This window comes from Mya arenaria, chromosome 1 (assembly GCF_026914265.1).
Source record: "Mya arenaria isolate MELC-2E11 chromosome 1, ASM2691426v1".
NCBI lineage: Eukaryota > Metazoa > Mollusca > Bivalvia > Myida > Myidae > Mya > Mya arenaria.
Genome location: NC_069122.1, coordinates 58,931,441 through 58,940,638, shown reverse-complemented (window position 1 = coordinate 58,940,638; position 9,198 = coordinate 58,931,441). Strand labels below are relative to the sequence as shown.

The 9,198-nt window shown below is 35.0% G+C and overlaps 1 long non-coding RNA gene across 1 annotated transcript; it reads right to left on the bottom strand.

Moving 5' to 3' along the window:
- Window positions 1-844: 844 nt before the first annotated feature.
- On the bottom strand, window positions 845-5,766 carry LOC128234565 (uncharacterized). The gene is made up of 3 exons (XR_008260978.1): window positions 5,694-5,766; window positions 1,196-1,274; window positions 845-876 (listed from the first exon to the last, which is right to left on the bottom strand). It is a non-coding gene; the product is annotated as an uncharacterized LOC128234565 (long non-coding RNA).
- Between the last annotated feature and the right edge of the window lie 3,432 nt (window positions 5,767-9,198).

The window sequence follows — 9,198 nt, the reverse complement described above, 5'->3', positions numbered from 1 at the left end:
ACTATAAACACGAATAATACCAGTTACTGTTTAGAAACAAACATAAGGACAATATTTCTGTTTCAAACCAAATTTAAAATACTTTGGTGGTTAATTATTGGAATCAAAATGTGCATAGATTTGGAATCATAATGTCCATGCATGTATTTGTAACCATTCATAACAAGTTTTACACATAAAAAGACAACATTTTATATGGAAACATTTTCACTCTATAATCACTCGAAAATGAAGGAACTGTTCATGCTGTACAGGGGTATTTGGAAGTGCAGATACTTCTTATTGCAAGAAAATTAATCCTCTTTGCACTACACTGTAATCTTGGATATTGCAGGAATTGAGAGAGAATCTGTGAGACACTTCATGGTATGACTGTTGCATGATAGAACCACTGTCAAATACTGATGAAAAATACTGTCAAATTACACCAAGCTGTTTTTTTCTCAGAAACCATCATGAGCCTGAAAATATAACAAAGGAATGTGTTGATTTCAATACACATGCTTACAAAAGAAACTACATGCATTCAGTTTATATGGCAACATACATATACAGATGTATACATACAGTGTAAAAAGGTTTTATCACAATTAATTAAGGGAATACATTATATTACCAGATATTATCTTAATAAAGTTGACATATATACAGAGAGAAAAAAGGATTTTCTAATTTAAAACTTCATACTGTTCAACATTTTTGTCCACTTTTTGTACATAACAAATTACCTTTTCTCTATAATAATTTATTTTTCCTTTCAAAGTTATTCCTCAAAAAGGTCAACATTATATTTTTAATAGAGCAAATAAATACAATTGGACAAAAAAGTAAATACAATCAGGGTACTGAATCTGCATCAGCCAGGTGAGAGTGAAACTGAAAGATAACAGAAACATATTAAAGATAATTATGTATTATTCAGAGAGAGACAACTATGTATATACATATGTAATTATATTTGATGTCTATACACAGTTTGGTATTTATCAGAATCAATTTAAGAATCAATTCAACTTTACAGCTCAAAAAAATGTCAAAAGCATTTATATTACAAATAATAAAATATGTCATCATACAAAATGTCACAGTTTATAAAGAGTTCTCAATAACTTAAGGTATACTTCCAAAGAAAATTAAGCAAATGGCATGTTCATGAGATATTCTCTGGTAAATATGCATCATAGTTCTAAGTTACCTCAGTTCTGCAATCCTTCCCATCATTCTGACTGGCTGAATTTGAGTGGTATGAATGTATTCTATGGCTTTATTTCTCACTGAAAGGAAGAAAAGATTAAATAACCAAGGGAAAAAAAGACCAATAAATGACAAAACTGACCACCCATGATTTGGCAGACTTACTAATGTGTAAAAATACTCACAATATTTAGTCAAAAAGTAAGAACAGCCATTTATGGAATGTGAAATTTAAAATAATTTCAAATAAATAATCACAACATTGAGTTGAAAATCAATGACAGCAATTGAAATCCTATCATAACAGGAATTCCAATAAATTTGAAGACTAATTATGTTGAATATTTTTTACAGAGAGTGATTTTATAATCCAAGTAACTATACAGAACATAAAAATGTTTCCTGAAATTTAAACCTTAAAACATTGATATGTTGAAATTTGAAACTTTCCAATAATTATTTAAGTATTAGTTACTTGGTGATAATGTATGATCTATAAACAATTAAAATTGGTAGGCATCCAATTAACTGTTTAGAAGATTAAAAAAATGCTTACTTTCTTAGTTTCAATTGTGAAATGCCTATATATAAGCCAGCGTTCATTTTTCTTATTAACCAATAAAACACTAAATGGAAACTTGGCGTTGTAATTTGATTAATTGGGTTTTGGTTGTCGAGCTCCTTTAAGTTATTTAATATGAATTTGTCGGGCAATGCCCGTGGCAGAAACATGCGCATACACAATGAAGTGTTTTTTTGGGTGTCCTGGTTCCCTTAGTCCTAAATAAGGAGTGATGGTACTAAACATCACATCTCTGGAACATTCAATTTTGATTACTACTTGTCTCTATTATGTCAATACGGTGTTAATTGAATATCTAATTTCTCCCCCTTTTACAAAAAGACCCCCCTCAAAAATTAACGCTTTTTTGTTCTAAAATCAGTATTTAAATGTTCCACATGTTCCTTTTTCATCACCTAGCCTTCTCCCTTTCTTTGTACCACTCCGTTCTCAAGCATAGCTGTTATGTTATCCAGCTTTCCATTATGATCTTGATCATCCAGAAGTTTTTTTCTGTGACGCTTCCCGATAAGATGGACTATTCGTTGTCTCTTCTTGTGGAAACTTGACCAAACCGGTAGAATCAATGTTCATGTCAAATACTTGCTTGCTGTCAGATACATAATTCAACCCAAACTCCACTGTACTAAATTCCTGTTCAAACAATCCATTTTCCCTGACACACGTATTCCTTAGACATTCACAGTTGTGCACACTGGTATTAACTTCTTGATACGGCTCTTTGAAAATGCATTCACGAATAACATCGGTAGTTCCCTGATACCCTTCACCCCTGAGTGCCTTCCCGACTGACAAGTCGATTTTATCTCCCTGGTGCTTTTGATCAGTAGTGTCCTGATAACCATCACCCCTGAGTGCCTTCCCGACTGTCAAGTCGGTTTTATCTCCCTGGTGCTGTTGATCAGAAAGTCCCTGGCTGTTACCGCCAGTAATTCCGTCTGAACAATTAGTCTTCCTGTCCGCACCTGAATCTGACCACTTTGTTTTCTCTTCAACATTAATTCCTGCTTTAGCCTTCACATTTGCTTCTGGAGTTTCCTTCACCGCTACGTCTTCATCCAACAGCCTTGAGAACTCACTTCAGCATTTGTCAGCTAACATGTCCTGCTGGCTTTCATCTAGATTGTCACTAGAACTTTCACACGAGTGCCCTAAATAATCATGTTCCCTCTTTTCACCTCTTATTGTTGCAAGTGATTTCTTCTGAGGTAAAAAACCTTCTTTATTATTTATGTTTTTATCGTTATACTGCCCTGGGAAGTTTTTCAAAGTTTCTCTTCCTCACCGCTACTTTCAGATGTTTCTTTTGCCTGGTTTTGTACAATTGCATCTTCATCGCTGCTTAAACATTCATTCAGTTGCTTCTCCTCCTTCTGCGCCACACGTTTAATGCCTATACCCTTCTTGAGCCCAGGGACCGGATCGTTGCTCCCGGCCCTTCGTCGTTTTACCTCCTTGCGTTTCAAACAGTCTCTTTTGGAATGCCCCAATTTGCCACAAAAATAACAAGATATTGAACTGTTTTCTTGTTTAAAGCCTTCAATGCATTTATACTCTTGGCTAGACTTTCTAGCATCTTGATCTGTTTTGTTTCATCCACAGTATGGACTTGCACATGTTCCAGTCCCTTCTTATGACTAATGTCCATGGCCTGTGATGTAAACTGAAAGTCCTTTATTAAATTCAAGGCATCTTCCATGGTTTCAGGATGTCGTAAACATGCATAATGACCTGCTTCGTAGTCTTCACAACCTTGACAGAACCGCCTTATAGCCTCACGCTCTATTATATGGGATGAAAAACACATATATGCTGACAGCTAAAAAAGATACTCGGTCTGCCCAATCATGTCAACCCTCATCCTCATTTTGGCAAGATTGTTGAAACATTGATCTTCCATTTTCTTCAGATTCGGAAAAGCCAAAGCGTTCATCCATTTTTTTCATCAAACGACGAAACGTTAACCTGTGACCAGATTGAACCAGTAAAGAATAATGATCCAACGTTTTACCCTGCAAACTCCAAGCAAGATAATCATAGCTCTCATCATCTGACCATCAGTACCCGGCGGTAACTTTGAAATTTGACCTCAAACGATATCCATTTCGAAATCCCATCATACCTCAAATTATGGGGCAACTTCCTGGGATCACCTCTTGCACCACCGTATGAGTGTTCACCTCCACTAGAAGAACTTGACTGTGTTCGATGTCTCCTCCTATGATGTGAACTTGACCAGCTTCCAGAAGATGAACGGTAACTTCTATTTGTCTATTTGAACGTCCCTGCCTTGACCTTGAGCGCTTTGATTTTTATGTGACCGTATTGGAGATTTTGATTTTCTCTTCTTTTTTTTTGACTTAATAATTTTCATTTCATTTCGACTAAGAGAACTGGAATAAGATCTATTTTGCAGTCTCATTCTCTTTGACCTACGACTAGCTGACCTTGACCAACATTCTGATTTTTTCAAACTGTGTAAACTCTTGGATACCGACATCATACTATCATCTGTATCTGATTCACTACTTTCACATGTATCAGAGTCTGTGTCTTCCTGACTGGGCTGTCTACTTTTTCTTTTCATTTTGGTTTTGCAATTTATTTTCATAAGAATTAGCCAAACAACAACACACTCTCCCCAACTTTATAAAATAAAGTCCATTGCTAATGCTACAGCATGAAAATATCAACCAAAATATTCCCACAAACCTCTCTGTCGATCTTTTTCGTCTAATGAAATCTTTCTTATATGAATCTGCAACTCCTTTTCCTTACTAAATTTTCACTGGCTAGTAAAAAATACCAAACACAATGAGAAGTTCTAGAGCCACTCAATTTCACTGGCTAGTAAAAAAATACCAAACACAATGAAAAGTTCTCGAGTCCTGAATTTCACACCAAATTCCAGAGAAACCAGAAATATGGTTGAACTAGTCCAAAACTTTTACGGATGACGTAATTTTCCCGCAAAATAATGGCAAATCTCGAGAAAAACACAAGTTCCAAGCGTGTTTTCGTTAATATTCTGACACCACTGAAGTGTTTTTTTGGGGTGTCCTGGTTCCGTTAGTCCTAAATAACCTTTATTAGTAAACTTGAACCCTTTAAACCCCACAGAAACACTCTATATTTAGTCTTCTTGTTCTCTTATTTGAAGAACACGTCCATTGTGCTCCAAGGCACACATCCACGAGAGCGCATGCGCAACTCTAAAAACCCTACCTAACAGTCGGCTAGGTTACATACTACTAGTGACAAAAGCATCGTCACAACAACAATAACAAACTTCAGCTTGACAGATTCTTAATAAATAATAAAGAATGGCTTTAATAAAAAATAACTGCCAATTCTCCATTAGTTTATTTACATTTTTTAAAACCGAAAGTGACCAGATCCTTAAAGAACCCGGTCTGTTGATTTCATTAAAACCAATCACAATATCCAAAATAAAAACAATTGCAAATGTCTTATCTATTCAAACATTTGACGAATTTTCATGCAAAAGAATTGGCAACCCCTAATAAATAGCATTCTAAATATAATAAAACAGTGATATGCATAAACATACCTCAATGTTTACTCAAAATAAATTACTATTTACAGAGGTTGGCATTTTAAAAGTAAACAAAAATTACTTCCCGGTTAATTCGGATACTCTCTGCTTTTAAGGTTGCATGCCTTATGAGTCATCAAATTGTTCTTGTTTTTGGCAACTCTCAGAAACGATGTGTTTATAAATAGCCCTTGCGAAAAATGCGACAGATTACTGAATCAAATGGATAGAATCACTGTGTAGATAAATGAATGAATTTTCTGAAATTCGATGATGCATTGTTGTTCTCTTTCGATTTGGACCTTTTTGTCAAAATAAAAGCAAAAAATATACATAATAATTCATTAAAGTTATACTAACCGATGCAGGAGACGTCAATGTATCCTTGTAAAGTCATTGACAATCAAAACAATTCTTAAAATATCCGAAATCGGAAGTATAAAATGACAGTCAAAACGTCCGGCAGAAAAACGACATATTACAAAAAATGCTTGTGAAACTTTTTGCTCGTTTTATTTTGTTTCAAATAATTAGATAAAACCCGTGCTACAGTTGATAGATAATTTATTCATGATTATTTTGGTACCATCTTCGGCAGTAAGTATAAATGTTTGCAGGAGTAATATCCATTGGATTGAAGAGTGGTATTAGCATTGTGCAGAATAGGGCGACGTTACGTTGTTATTGCTAACGTCAGTCCGAAAATGACCTTAGATAAAAGACAACGAAGTGTGTAATAAAACTAAAACTTGATCTAAGCTTGTCTTCGTGTACAATCCCGTTGAAACAAAAATGTAATAGTAAAATTGGAAAAGGAGTGTTTCTTACAGCTATGGTAAGTCCGCCGTGAGCAACTATTTCTTATTAAATTGGCATCAGTAAAATGCATCTTCGTGCGAGGAAAACAGTCCCTATGTGTACAAACTGGTAACAATTATAGTAGTGTAATGCCCATTTAAGAATCCAAAATGACAGCTTGGTTTTTAGTTTTATAGATACATTCGATACATTCCAAATCGATTTAATACATGTATTTTATACGTGACCGTTAAAAATAGGTGGACAGGCCCCAATGTCACAAGAACATTCAAGTCAAATTTCAATCTCATCTAACTACTTTTAAGCATAGTACTTGAATTATGAAGTACGCAATAATGACATAATAATATTATTAAGTAAAGTAATTACGTTCAATAGTTATTGGTGTGCGTTGAAAGCCGAAATAAGGAAGCGAATGGAAAATTTCTGAAACACTAAAATAAGGAAAAAAAACAGGCTTGACCATTTAATGACAGTCTTACTTTACTTATAGAAGTATAGACATCTACAGATGGCGGTAACTACATTAAAGTTTTGAAAACATATTCATAAAACTTAAGAGCGTCGTGAATAAGTGTTGTTGAGTTTTTAATCAAACAAATAAAGTCGCAACCTGGATATAGATGGGTACTTCCTCATAATATGTAGCCTTTTACATACAAATGTATATGTATTTGAAGTAGTACCACCTGTGTTTATAGTCAGTTGTCTGACAAGGTTCAAAGTACTACCACCTGTATTCATAGTCAGTTGTCTGACAAGGTTAAAGTACTACCACCTGTATTCCTAGTCAGTTGTCTGACAAGGTTAAAGTACTACCGCCATTGTAAGTAGTCAGTATGCTGACAAGGTTAAAAGTACTAACGCAATTGTAAATAGTCAGTATGCTGACAAGGTTAAAAGTACTACCGCCATTGTAAGTAGTCAGTATGCTGTCAAGGTTAAAAGCACTACCGCCATTGTAAGTAGTCAGTATGCTGACAAGGTTAAAAGCACTACCGCCATTGTAAGTAGTCAGTATTCTGACAAGGTTAAAAGCACTCCCGCCATTGTAAGTAGTCAGTATGCTGACAAGGTTAAAAGCACTCCCGCCATTGTAGGTAGTCAGTATGCTGACAAGGTTAAAAGCACTACCGCCATTGTAAGTTGTCAGTATGCTGACAAGGTTAAAAGCACTACCGCCATTGTAAGTAGTCAGTATGCTGACAAGGTTAAAAGTACTACCGCCATTGTAAGTAGTCAGTATGCTGACAAGGTTAAAAGTACTACCGCCATTGTAAGTAGTCAGAATGCTGACAAGGTTAAAAGTACTACCGCCATTGTAAGTAGTCAGTATGCTGACAAGGTTAAAAGTACTACCGCCATTGTAAGTAGTCAGTATGCTGACAAGGTTAAAAGTACTACCGCCATTGTAAGTAGTCAGTATGCTGACAAGGTTAAAAAACTACCGCCATTTTTGTAGTCAGTTGTCTGACAAGGTTAAAAGTACTACCGCCATTGTTAGTAGTCATTTGTCTAACAAGCTAAAGAGTACTACCGCATGTGTTCGTAGACAGTTGACTGACAAGGTTGAAAGTACTTCCACCTTTTTGAAGTCTGAAACAGATATACAAAAAAATATTTTGTGGGCATGGTCTTTAACTTATCGTTAGTGACTTTTAAGTGCTTAAGACCATCATTCTTATATAACACTTTAGGAAAAAAGGGTTTTACCGTCATATTTTTGTCACGGCAACCCATAACTTGCTTACGCATGAAGCGTCAATATGTCTACTCAGAGGAAATGACATTTTAAACGGATGACAAAGCCACCGGCCATCGTTCGCTGACGGTTTCACACGCATGGATTGGCAAGCTAAATTCTCTGGCATTAATCCCAAATCAACGCGTTGGATATTCTTTTCATTTCAAGATGAACGGTTGTATATTCCCAAAAAAGGAGTTCAGAAAAAACGTATTAGCGATCTTTCTTGTCGTATTTGGGCAGTTATTTGATCACTCGATCGACACACACAATATCAGCATAAAACGTTTCCCTCAATACACACGGCGAGGTATTGACTGATAATCGATAAATTTATTGTACATGATTTCTTTCGTGGCTGATTGTTTAAATTGTTTACAAATTATTGCCTTATCCCTGATTATGTCTGTAAGCAAAATTTCGCAAATGGCTTTTGTCAAAGGTTAATTGTTTTATGTTTAAACTTTCGGCTACTGAGCTTGTTTCTGTAGTTTTTTAAGATAAATATTGAACACTTTTATTTGTGACGCTTCGTCATAACTGTTGATCGAAACAGAAGCTAATAACAATGACCGTAACATTACGGGAAACTTTGTTTATTGTCATCCTTTGTCCTGTTCTTTTATTGACAGCCACTTATTGTTTGTCAAGAATGCGAAATTATTGTGTCTACACACCAAAAACTAATTTTCCGGAACAACATATAAAACAGTTATTTAGACCGTCTTCGGCAATGCGTAAAATATGGAGCAAAAAACGTCGAACATTACCAGTTGTTTACATTTACCAGTCCTAAAAACGTTTGGTTTAATTCGTTATGCATAATCATCGCTACTCTTGTGAAACATTACACCGCCAACCTTATAAGTAATGCAAAATATGTCAGATACAATTCCGCCTTAAGGAAAAAAATACATTAAGACTGCACAAATGTAACGAAATGGAGACGTGGTAGTGTATTCCTTAAACGTATATTTGTTAATAGATGGGGAATCGTTAAAGGTCTAACTATAGTGGGGAACAATCAACAGTAAATTATTCTTGAATTAGAATATCACAGAAAGTCAACCAATTAAGACAGGACTTTAAACGAATATATTTAAAGTCATATATAGTATGAAATATGGGTTTTTTACATAGTAAATGTGTCATTTGGTCATTCTTGGATATTTACAACCCGGAATTGTACGGTACACCAACGATGTCTAAAACACAATTATAAAATAATGACACAGTGATAACAGGCATGTATGATGAGAATTTATGCAAAATGTCATTATTTCTGCACAAAGTGCATGATTG